The sequence below is a fragment of the Etheostoma spectabile genome, chromosome 23 (assembly GCF_008692095.1).
Source record: "Etheostoma spectabile isolate EspeVRDwgs_2016 chromosome 23, UIUC_Espe_1.0, whole genome shotgun sequence".
In the NCBI taxonomy this organism is placed as follows: Eukaryota; Metazoa; Chordata; class Actinopteri; order Perciformes; family Percidae; genus Etheostoma; species Etheostoma spectabile.
In genome coordinates, this window is record NC_045755.1 from 9,517,401 (window position 1) to 9,529,680 (window position 12,280).

The 12,280-nt window shown below is 43.0% G+C and overlaps 1 long non-coding RNA gene across 1 annotated transcript in view; it reads left to right on the top strand.

Moving 5' to 3' along the window:
- Positions 1 to 6,742: 6,742 nt before the first annotated feature.
- Positions 6,743 to 12,280, top strand: part of LOC116673233 (uncharacterized) — a 9,475-nt gene continuing 3,937 nt past the window's right edge. The window contains exon 1 of the long non-coding RNA XR_004327791.1: positions 6,743 to 6,756. This is a non-coding gene — a long non-coding RNA (uncharacterized LOC116673233). The remainder of the gene's footprint in view (positions 6,757 to 12,280) is intronic.

Sequence of the window (12,280 nt, forward strand, 5' to 3'; positions counted from 1 at the left end):
CACACACACACACACACACATGCTGTGTTACAGCTGCACTTTGAAAATGCAATGCCAGATATGTCTGGATGTGTTAGCAGCATACTTTCAGAGTACTTGACTACACTGTATAGAAAACATGGAGAAAAAAACTCACTGCTGTTACTGTTATTCCAACACAGTGGAGTTGTATGAAACGGAAAAAAAACAATAATAAATCCAAGAGTGATGGCTGATGAGAGATTTGATCTACAGAGATCTGTGGAGTCAGACCTGTGCCGCCCCTAAAAGGCTAAACACAAACTTTTTGAAGTGACAGAACTCTTTCTTCTGAAACATTTCAGAACATTTTACAGAACTTTGTAGACAAAAGAAAGCGGAACAAGAATGAAAGGTTGAGTGGTGCCATTTGAACTCTGACACATTACTGACCTTTTGGCGTCGTGGATTCACTGAACAAGCTTCCCTCTCATGAGATTAAGCCTCTTAACCATTTTGATCTTTTTGACCGAAGAGGACCCCCACTGGGACACAGGGTGACCCTAACATGCCCTTATGCTCCGTTCTGATGAATTGACCACTAAAGGTCAACAAAGGGGAAAGTGCTTCTTCTTGGCAGGAGAGGTACAGAGAAATCTGAAAGCATTTCCCAAACACACAATCTGATGCACCACTATCTCTTGTCATAGTGCTTTATAAGGTCAGACTTAATAGTAAGATACAAATTGCAACCAGAGTAAGCCTGTAAGAAAAAGAAAATAAGTATTTAACCCTAACATAATTTGTTCAAAGAAATTCGAACACAAACCATGTAGCCTAATCCTAAAATATTTTGCAGAATTAATATAGACAGTTGCTTTACTAAATTAGCAAACAAACCTTTATCCAAGATTTTTCCATCTATGTTGTGGAATCCAAAATGCTTCCTCACATGGTGAGATGAACTATTTAGCCTGGGTCGCTATTTGTCTCCAGTTTCCGTTAGCACCGAGAACAACAAAAGCCTAGCTCACTGACTGGTCAACCGGGCATGCAGATGAACAGGTTGCATTTTCAGGAGTGCCCCCTGTTAGAGTACAAGACAATGCTTGTTGTGCTTGGACACAGCATTTCTTAATACAAACACAGTTACAGATTTAATTACAATTTACTTTTCTCCCATGTTCTAACAGTAGTTCAAATTTTAAATAAAAAGTGACTGGCCTAACAAACAAAATGATTTTAGGTTGCAAAGACATCAACAACATGCATTTACAGTATCCAATGAAGAAATGCCTTATCCATTGTGTGTTCCCCTCTGCCACCAAACACAACCTCCAGCAAAGCTGACAAAATATGTTTTGGTGCTTCTCAGACATTATTTGTCAGATGTTCTACTGTTGTAGTCTTTGTGAAGGTTATGTTAAGTCAACCATAACCACATAGACAAGTCTTATTTGTTTTTGTCTGCCATCAATATATGATATACTGTCCAAACACACTTGGCATCTCCTCTTTTTGATGTTCAAGGTCAGAAGAGAACTCCCAGGTCAAACAAACCAAAATGATTTGGCCTTCCTTTGTGTGGACGCAGCAGAAGAAGTGTGTTGATTCACCTGTGCACACACACAAGTACACACATCAATATAGCATGGCTCCACCATATGAGGCTATTTCAGTGACAGATCTTCGCTTAGTGCTCCTCTATCATAAGGTTTGTCATATTGCATTGTTGCTATAACAACCCCGGCATAATGTCAGGTCAAGCGAGGGAGGTAACAAATAAGGCCCTAGTGCCAGACACCCTACTATTTTAAAATAAGATTAATTTGATTAAAACATATGGCATATGGTGTGCACACAGGTGTGTTAATCATATGACAGGCTGATATGTCTTTAACAAGCAGTTAAAATGCTGTGAAATAATTTTGACAGCATTATGACTTCCCCATTGGTATGTGCCAATAAAAACCTACACTCTGACCTTCTGTGCCTTTCCGTGTCCAGGGTGGCTGTAAAAAGAATGGCTTGGTATTGCATCATAAATAACTGACAAGGCTGCGGTTGTATTAGAAAAACAAGAGATTTTACAAGGTGAAAAGAGAGTTGTAAACGTCAGAGTATGAATGTTCTTGTAGCTCCATCCTTGTAGTGTTAATCCTTGTCACAGAAGCATTTAAAACAATCCCAATGGAATCACCATAATGTATGGATTCACCTGCAGGGGTAAACTAAATCAGCAGAAAGAATTGTCTAGTCTAAATTTGCTAAACTTTGATCTGCGGAATTTGCACCATTGACCAATAATGTTGACATTTGCTGGCCTTAGAGGGCAGAGAGTCCAAAACTGGGAAAGCCTGCATATCTTATTAGATGTTTTGCACTTTTATTCAACCTCCTTTATTAGATTAAAACTGTTCCACAAAAGAGCAATGGTTTGCAGACAGTGGATGGTACAAATATGTCTTTTAAAGAAACTTAAAGTGCTTTCTTTTAAATACCCATTTCCTTTAATAACTTTTTATTCAACAAAATGGAGTACAATGGTGAACAAAATGTAAAGGCGAGTTAAAAGACCAGTGCATTGACTAGGAAATACAGCAAGGGAGTGGTTAGCTCAACCACTAGCCTACAGCAGTTTAAAAAACTAGCCGTAACAAGTAGTCACTATTTAACCAAACTCCTAGAGAAAATGATTTGCTAAAACCAAAGATTATTGTGATGCTTTAGAAATGAATGAAATAATTTGCACTGGCTCTCGCTCCTTTAAAAGGCTAGTTTAGAGCTTGAGTTTAAAGTAGGTTGTTGGTCATGGAATAAATGTAGTCAATAGAAGATCTTCACTGAGGTACACAATTCTGTATCTGTGTTGCCATATGCAGCACTTGCGACAAAGGGGTCTTCCACAATCCTCATTAGCATTGAGGCCATCTGATCCTTGCATCGCTTTGACCTCTCTGGTCATAACAGAGCCAGTGTCAGAGCTTTGTGTGTGTACTAAACCGTCTGTGTTCAGGCTGCTTTGAACCATGTAGTCTATGATCTATGAAATGACCTACATGTTGATGCTAAACAGATACTTGTTACTTACAAAACTCAGCCCTTGCTGTTATGCCTTTTTGCTTGAGTATGAATTTTACTCATTGTATTTGTACGTCATAGGAATCACATGTAATCACAATCAGTATCACAACTCCTGTTTTTAGTTCATGTTGGTAATTTTGGGCTTTTAAGATCTAAACGTTTTCTTGTTGCACATGCATGTTTTGCAGAATGAAATGCAACCATTCAATTGGACTACAATGGGTCAGCTTCTCCTCATAAAGCCATTTTTCAATTTTTTTTTGCTGTTGAATGTCCAACGTGGGGACAGTAAATTTTTTATTGTTCACTTTCCTCGAATATTGGGACCAGCAGGGTGCTGAAGGCACGCCCAGTCAATCAAGCCATCAATCACATTTATTTGTGTCATATTGTGTGTTAGATCATTTTGGAGACATTCTGTCTCCACAATGTCTAGAAATATCTAGAAATATTATGAGCACTAAAAAGAGAGTGCGACGACAGACAGTGAACATTTGTCCACCCAGACGCCCTGGGACTCTCCAGCAGATGCAATACATAAAATAAAAAGCAGTGTGGGATGGATTGGGTGGCAGATCAGTGTAATGCTTAGATTTGTTTATCTTGTGATTTTATTAATGTCATGATGCAACAACAACAACCTGAAATATCTGAAAGGCCTTATTACCATCTGAAGATACAGTTAATTTATGAAGTCTTTTTTAATCATATCTATCTCGTTTTTCTAGTCAATTCATCATCCACTAAAAAAAAGAAAAAGTATATTTAATATTTGTAGAGACATTGGTCTTACCTCTTCTTGGCTGCAGTGAATTGATCTTGCGATGCTTTAGGATGAATTTACTAGTCCAACATCACACACAAGATTAGAGGTTTCCTACCATACCAACAATAGAACTTTTTAACCCTTGCTCTCACAGTAATTTAAGTTTTCATAAAAACCATGTGATGCGGAACATGCCCAATCGTGTTTATTAGGAGTGGGAGTTAATTCATAGTAAACTACATTTTGAACAACTTATAATGGCATTGTAACAGGCAAGCATTATACATAATTTTACATTTTAACCCTTGAATTTGTAACATTTTGAATAAGTAGTCTACAAATCCAACTTTGCTCCACAATTGTAGGAGAAATGGTTATATTATAATGATCTCACAAGCCAGTAAAATGACCAAAGTGTCTTTTAAAACAATGGCATTGGGGATGAGCCCAACTTTGAGTCAAGAACTCAACAAACGATTTATTAAAACATACATGTATGTCCCCTGCTTACCTGCTGTATAGATTTACTCAGTATAGATCTGTGTTCTTTAGGATTTGCCAAATTACTGTATGTTCAACAACCTGCCTTCTATTGAGCATATTGACAGTAAGGCCAAGCGCTACCAGTTAGCCAGCCAAACCCTAAGTCACAGAGGGCCTCGAATCAATACTGTGCGCTTATTCACTACATGGGCTCTGGCCCCTTTTGGCATGGACACAATGTGGCGCACATAAGGTATTCAAAAGTGAACTCAATGTGGGCTCCTCCTGCCATAAAAGAATTGACGTCATCAAAACATTTGTGTTTATAACAGAAGGTTGACATTTTATTTTATTTACCCAATACAGGAGCAGAGATTTGTTTGCCTGGCAACCAAGAAAAAAAAAAAAAAGATAAGTTAGAGTTAGACTTACTGGGAGGTCAAATAGTTGATGAATGTTTTGCTCAGACAAAAAAAATCCTTCATTTACATTAAGAGAACATGTTACAGATGCAGCGTTGCATTTCAAGTTTTGCATACGGTAACTTAACCTGGGTGTATCGTTAGCTAAACCGGGTAAAAGTATCACTGTCACTGTGTCACGAGCCAAAGATTAGGAGTTTGTTTTAGCAACCAATGCTATAATAACTTAAAATAGAATAAGTAAGAAAGGACACTTTACACAGAAAAAGGGCGACAAGGGAAAAGAAAATAGTAGGCCAACACAAGCACAGACTGAAAACAGAAAGATAATTGGCGGGCTGACTTAATTTAATTCAGACTACTGATGTAAAACCACATTGTAAAGTTATTTCATGAATGAAATAGACATATTACATATATGAGGGCCAATTTAGAATAATTTACAATCACGTAATTGTCTGACTATCTGTTGAAAGCCCGACCGCCTGTGACTCGGATTTTGCCAGTCGCCTGTCACCTAGAATTAGTTGTTCTTATTTAAATTAAAAAAAATTCTGTCATGGCCCTGAAAGATAACTTCTTAAATAAATATAAAATACAAATAGGCCTACATAAAGAAATCTTCTGCTCCCTTTTACCTGGCTGGCTACTCACTAACACAGGCTATTCTGGTTGTTATAACACTACTCTCTTGACACGGGATTATATCGAAATCTGTCACCCATTGGAGTGTAACTTTAGAACTTTTTTTGTTCTGTAAATCATTTTTCGACTTTGCCGGAAAAATCGTCCCAGACAAAGGTATTAATAAAAACTTTAAAAAAAAAAGATGTCTTTTTACTTTGTCTTGGTTGCTGTTACAGGGCATATTTGATCATCAGATGACCAATTACACAGTTTCAGAGTTCCATAAAATCAACATATTGTCACTTTAACGTAACCAGCACAGTTTTGAACACATAGTTAACACAAACTAGTTAGGTTTAAATAATAAAAATACTTAGCTAAGTTTAGTAAAATATCAGGGATTGGCCTAAATTGAAACACGTAAAACTACTAAAAGAAGGACGAAACGTGACGTAACTTGACATCACAAATGCCATTGCGTTACAGATTTAGATCTGTAAAACATGAGAGGTCGCATCTTAACAAGAAACTGTTAATTGTCGGCAGCTGTTTGTATTATCAACCGAAAGTGGTCGTTTTCTGGGTGAGGTGGCTTGATACAAAAACGTGACATGTTTGTGCTTTTTTTGTCCCGGATGAAGCACCGCAATATACCGACATAAGGAGGATCAGGGACACAATGGACAGTTCCTTACCTTCCTGGCAGGCAGTAGCTTGTCTTCAGTTAGGATTAGACAGGAAAGGGGGCACCAGCAGCTGGAACCAGGAAGTGAGAACGCACACGACATTGCAGTTACCACTTTGAGCTCAGTGGCGTATGGCTAATCTTGTGTCCTCTGACCTAACTCTCACACCGCTTTATCACCTTGTGCGGGGGGCCAGATTAAGGCCACATTAATTCACAACAGGGAAGCCCTTTTAAACCCAGATGGTGCACTGATAAAAATCAAAGGGCTATACTCCGCAATGGGAGGGTGTGCCTGCGGAAGGTGGAAAAGCAGAGGAGTGGGCGGCAGAAAGAGAGTGAGACTGAAATTTCAAAGGAGAAATACAGTGCCTTCCAGTCATAAAAATATTAATACCATCAAGATAATTATGGTAAGCGTTTTACATGTTAGTCAAGTTCTTGCTTGTCAAAAGGACTGCACGTTCACATTTTTGATACCATAAATTATCAAACAACAAACCTATAAGAAATGTTTGAGTTTCAGCCCAAATCAGACTGTTGTATTATGAAAATCACTTTGTTTCTTTAATTGGTAAATCTCAATAAAGAAAGAGGTTTGTTGTTGTTTGTGTGTGTGTGTGTGTGTGTGTGTGTGTGTGGGTATGGCTGCTCCTGGGCACCTGGCACACCGGCGCAGCTGAGGTCTATCTTCTAATCAAGCTCCAGCTCAAATAATGTTCAGCCTGTGAGTCTGAATTTCAAACCAGCAAGCAGCCAAACAGAATGTGTCCAATATAAAATGCATAAAGGATTGTTCCAAAACTCTACCTGAGCAAGTGATACAATTTAAAAGACTCCTCGGATAACACAAAGAACAGAGAGAGAGAAAGGGAACCACTAGAGATCAGATTACTGACTACAAACAAATGCTAGACCTACTAACTGAGTTATAAGTTCCTTTGTGGTTTATCTATCTTTTGGCAATGCTAGAGGCATAGTTCCATGGATGGAAATGTCTGTCAGTCGGAAGAATGGTCCACCACTACCCGACTATATCTTAACACTTCTTGGGTGGATTCCAATAAAATGTTTTCCAGACGTTCATCATGCACAAAGGATAAATCCACATTACTTTGATGATCCACTGGCTTTTCCTCTAGCACCATATTACATTATGTGGTAAATGTTATACCTGCCAAACAGTAGCATGTTAGCGTTGTTGTTTTCTTTGAAGCACTTGATAACCCTGTTTTGAAACACTGTTTGTGCTTTAAGTATATTTTTTGAACCAAATGCCATTACATTGGTATTTGGTGGAAGACAGACAGAGCATAATGACAAAACATTATTATTATCATCATTAGAGTGTATCATCGTTATTATAACTGCCAGGTTCACTCTATAAAGACTAACGTGCATATATAATACTAATACTACAGTATATAATACCACAGGGTTGAGTGACAGACAACAATATATAATAATAAATATAAATGTTATTAAATTAAATAATAATAAAATATATATATATACATTTTGCAGTGTGTGTGTATGTGTATATATATATATATATATATATTTTTTTTTTTGTTTTGTTTTGTTTTTTTTAACTATTTTTTAACACTGAGCATCACAATAACACAATATCTGCACGCTTGGCCAAGCATGGCTCCATCCCTAATCCACAAAGCCGTGGTATGATGTGTCCTTGTGCTATAAGTCTGCATAGCTGTGTGTGTGTGTGTGTGTGTGTGTGTGTGTGTGTGTGTGTGTGTGTGTGTGCGCGTGCGCATGTAAGAGGTTGGCCTTGGTTCCCCCTGTAATCCTGTTAAGCACCTGGACAAAAGAGAAACAGCTGGCTTGGCCTTCCTGCTCTTTACATCAAGTATAGGAGAGACAGATGTGCACAGTATTCAGAAGGAGAACGGAAACTAGAAAAGACACAATTCTGGGTAACTATTCAGCCCAGTCTCATGGCAGTTTGTGAAATGGTCACAGTATTGAATCTATTGATTTGTGTACAGGTCACATAAATGTTGTTATTTTTGTGTGTTGATTCCGAATTTATTTCAATGGGAAGCCTATTTTGTCATCACAGGATGATTACGGTAGCGAGTAGTTTTGAAAAGCCGAAAAAAAACGCGCAGCAGGGTTGGTCGGGGTGGTGGATGGGTCAAACAACACAGGACTTTCACCCTGGAGACCGGGGATTGTGTTGCCGTTCTGTGTTATTCTCTTCCTAACCACGACCGTCCCGTTGTTGTCGGCGTGTCCTGCGTGTGACAGTTCCTTTCCCCGTTTTATTTTTCCTAACCACATCCGTCCCGTTGTTGTGGCTGGCATGTGACATTTCATTTCCTTGTTGTTGCGTGCCACAGAGACCACGGATTGTGTCCCGGCACAGGTTGTTGTCACCGTCCCACGTGTGGCAATCGTTTCCCCATTGTTGCATCCCCCAGAGCCGCCCATTGTCATGGCAGTTTGTGAAATGGTCACGTTCGAAAATCGTGACCTGAACACAAAATAAACAACATTAACGTGACCTGTACACAAATCAATAAATCAAAATAATGTGACCATTTCACAAACTGGAGTGAAACCGGGTTAAACTATTGATCTATATTGTGTCTATCTACCTACATATCTGTTTTACCAGTCTTCCTCCCTCCCTCGGGTTGCCCGTAGTGCTCTCTTAGCCCTGGTGCTCAATCCATTCTTATGGTTCAATACTGGCACAGATGTTATAAAAAGATTAATAGGCCCACTTGTGCCATTAGTCCAGCAGCAAGACCTGGGAGCAGCAGGGGAAGACTTCTCTAATCAGTTTTATTGGAGCTATGCTATTGGGTTAACAAAACAGGGTCAGGTCCACACTCCTGTGTAAATGTGTGTGTGCACGATAGGGAGTATCCTGTGTACATTTACACCCTAAGGCCATAGCACAAATAATGTGTCTCTACCTCTCTCATGCACACATACACACACTTTGGTCGTGGGTGGAACCTAAGACTCAGCTGTGTGGCAGATGAGCTGGTATAGATGCAGTAGTCTCCACAGGGCTGTGGATGAAGGTCTGGCTAGTCCACACAACATTCCTTGATAGGAGAAAAACATGCTCTGGTTTATTGGCATATCTTTAAACCAATCACAATTGTTTTGGGCGGCACTAAAGCCAGTTGGAGCAATGGTGTCTCTGCAAAACAGCCTAGAGAAGACACTTGTTTGGGTGGAACATGTGTACGTTCAAAAGTTGTTTTAGCCATGCAAGAGAAAACTCAGATTCAAAAGATAATCTAGCTAGCTGTCTTGATTTATTTTGCAAAGATTTAAGGGAGAAATTGTCCATAGTCCTCATAAATTGAATTTTAGTTTAGAATACCAACACAAAGACAGCGGAAGGTGAGGGACATCCGGCCGAAAATGTTAGGGTTTCAGTCGGACCCGGACACAGAACAACACAGGAACACAAAAAAGAGTACAAAATAGTAAACAAAAGGTTTAAATCCAAAAACACACATAACAAAACAGGCAACGTTGAAGTGTAGGTGGGAATCCAATCCGGGAAGCTGCACAGGCAGAGACGGAACTCAGCATCACTTGGGAGTATGTAACAAACTGCGCTGAAGAGTGGTCAGCCCGGTATAAATACTGCAGTGGTGTTGATGGTGATGAGACGCAGCTGTGCTGGTAGACAGATGATGGTGATGGGTCACTGAGCTGGTAGACCCTAGTACCTCTAGGACGCCCTCAAGTGGTGGACAGAACACAGACACACTGGGGAAAGGAGGGGATGGAACAGAAAGGCAGCAGACCCACAACAGAGCCCCCCCCTCAAGGGACGCCACCTGCGGCCCGTTCTCCGGATGGGACCGGTGAAAATCGGCCACCATTGAGGGTCCAGATGAACCGCCGCGGATCCACGACCGTTCCTCGGCCCGTAGCCCTCCCAATCGACGAGGTACTGGAATCCCCTGCCACGCCGCCGAACGTCCAGGAGCCGACGGACGGTGTAGGCCGGATGGTCATCGATAAGCCTGACCGGCGGAGGAGGGTCAGCGGGAGGACAAAGGGGACTGGACGACACCGCTCAACTGGGAGACGTGGAAGGTAGGGTGGATCCTCATGGCAGCGGGCAGCTTCAGCCGGACGGCCGAAGGGTTGATGATGGCTTCGACCACGAACGGACCCAAGTACCGTGGGGAGAGCTTCCGCGACTCGGTGCGCAGCGGCACGTTCCGGGATGACAGCCAAACCTCCTGGCCTGGCTGGAACTGGGGCGCCGGGATCCGGTGCCTGTCTGCCACCCGCCTTGGACCGCTCTGTGGACCGAAGCAGGGCCTCCCAGCCGTGACCCAAACCTGACGACAGCGACGTAGGTGTCCTGCACGACGGCCACGCCGTTCCCTCTCCTGGGCAGGAACACGGGGTTTGACCCCAAAGCCACCTCGAAGGGGGAGAGACGGTGGCCGAGGTGGTAAGCATTATGCGCGTACTCCACCCACGGCAGGAGAGACCCCAGGCAGTGGGCTCCTGGGCGGCCACGCAGCGTAGCGCGGTTTCCAGGTCTTGGTTGGCCCTTTCGGTTTGACCGTTGGATTGAGATGAATCCAGAAGAGGGCTGACGGTCGAACCTAGGGCAGAACAAATTCCTTCCACACCCTGAAATGATTGTGGGCCTCGATCACCACAATGTCCACAGGAATTCCTGGAGACGGAAAACATGTTGACAACGAGGTCACCGTTTCACTGGCGGTAGGTAATTTAGGTAATGCAACATAATGGACAGATTTAGAGAACCTGTCCACGACAGTGAGAATAGTGTCATTACCTCCAGAGACGGCAAGCCCGTACAAAATCCAGGCCACTTGCGACCAGGACGGCTGGGGACCGGGAGTGCTGCAGCAGACCAGCAGGCTGTTGGTGGAGGCCTTTCCCCAGCGCAGACGGTGCAGCCGCCACGTAAGCCCGGACATTGGCTTCGCCGACGCCACCAGAAGTTCGCCTCAGCAGAGTCGGGTACTGTGTACGCCAGGTGGCAGGCAAAACGAGCAGTGTGTGGTCCAATGTAATACCTGAACCGCACGGCAGCGGAACAAGAGTCGATCGGGGGGCCGTCTCCGGACCAGATCCGTAGCTTGGGCGCCTCACCAGAGATTCCATCTCCCAGCGCACGCGGCAACAACCGAGAGGGTGACAGCACCGATTCCGGCTCGAAGAGTCCTCGGTGCGGTCAAACAGACGTGACAGAGCGTCGTTTTTACATTGCGTGTACCTGGCCGGTAGGTAAGGGTAAAATTGAAACGCCAAAAAACAGGCCCACCTGCTTGACGTGAGTTCAGTCTCTTAGTGGATGGATTGTAGCAGGTTTTTGTGGTCCGTCACACTACGAACGGCAGCTCCGCACCCTCGACAGTGACGCCACTCCTCCAGTGCCAGCTTAACCGCCAGCAGCTCCCGGTTCCCCACGTCGTAATGCTGCTCAGCAGTGGACAGTTTCTTCGACATGAAGGCACAAGGGGGAGCTTCTGGTCCAAAGTGGAGCGTTGAGACAGTATAGCCCCACCCCCAGACGCAGAAGCGTCAACCCCACCACAACTGGAGTGCAGTCGGGTGTTTGAGTACAGGAGCGAAGTAAACAGACGTTTCAACTTAGACATGGCATGCTCAGCAGCAGGAGACCAGTGAAAGGATCTTGGGGGCGTGACTTAGTCGAGAGGACCGCCACACGGCTAAGTCACGTATGAACCTGCGGTAGAAATTAGCAAAACCCAAAAGCGCTGAAGTTGCTTAGTGTCGTAGCGCGGGCCAGTCGGCGACAGCTTTGGTCTTCTCTGGGTCAGCCAAACCTTCCACTCTCGTCACGAACCCCAAGAACGGGACCGAGTGCTGGTGAAAGGACATTTCTCACCTTCACGTACAGCTTTGTTCTCTAGGGGCGTTGAAGAACCTGCTGGACATGACACACATGCTCGGAGAGAGAGAAGGAGAAAACAAGATGTCATCCAGTAAACCACCACAAACGGTTCAGAAATCCCTCAACACATCATTGACCAGTGCCTGGACAGCTGACATTAGTTAGTCCAAATGGCATGACCAGTACTCGAAGTGTCCCAGAGGCGTGTTGAAGGGGTCTTCCACTCGTCACCTTCCCTGACACAACGAGGTGGTAAGCATTCCTTAAATCCAGTTTGGTGATATAGCGCGCCCTGTGAGGCCTCAAGGTGGAATTAATCAATGGCGATATTTATTTTTAACGGTGATGTTTGTTTGATC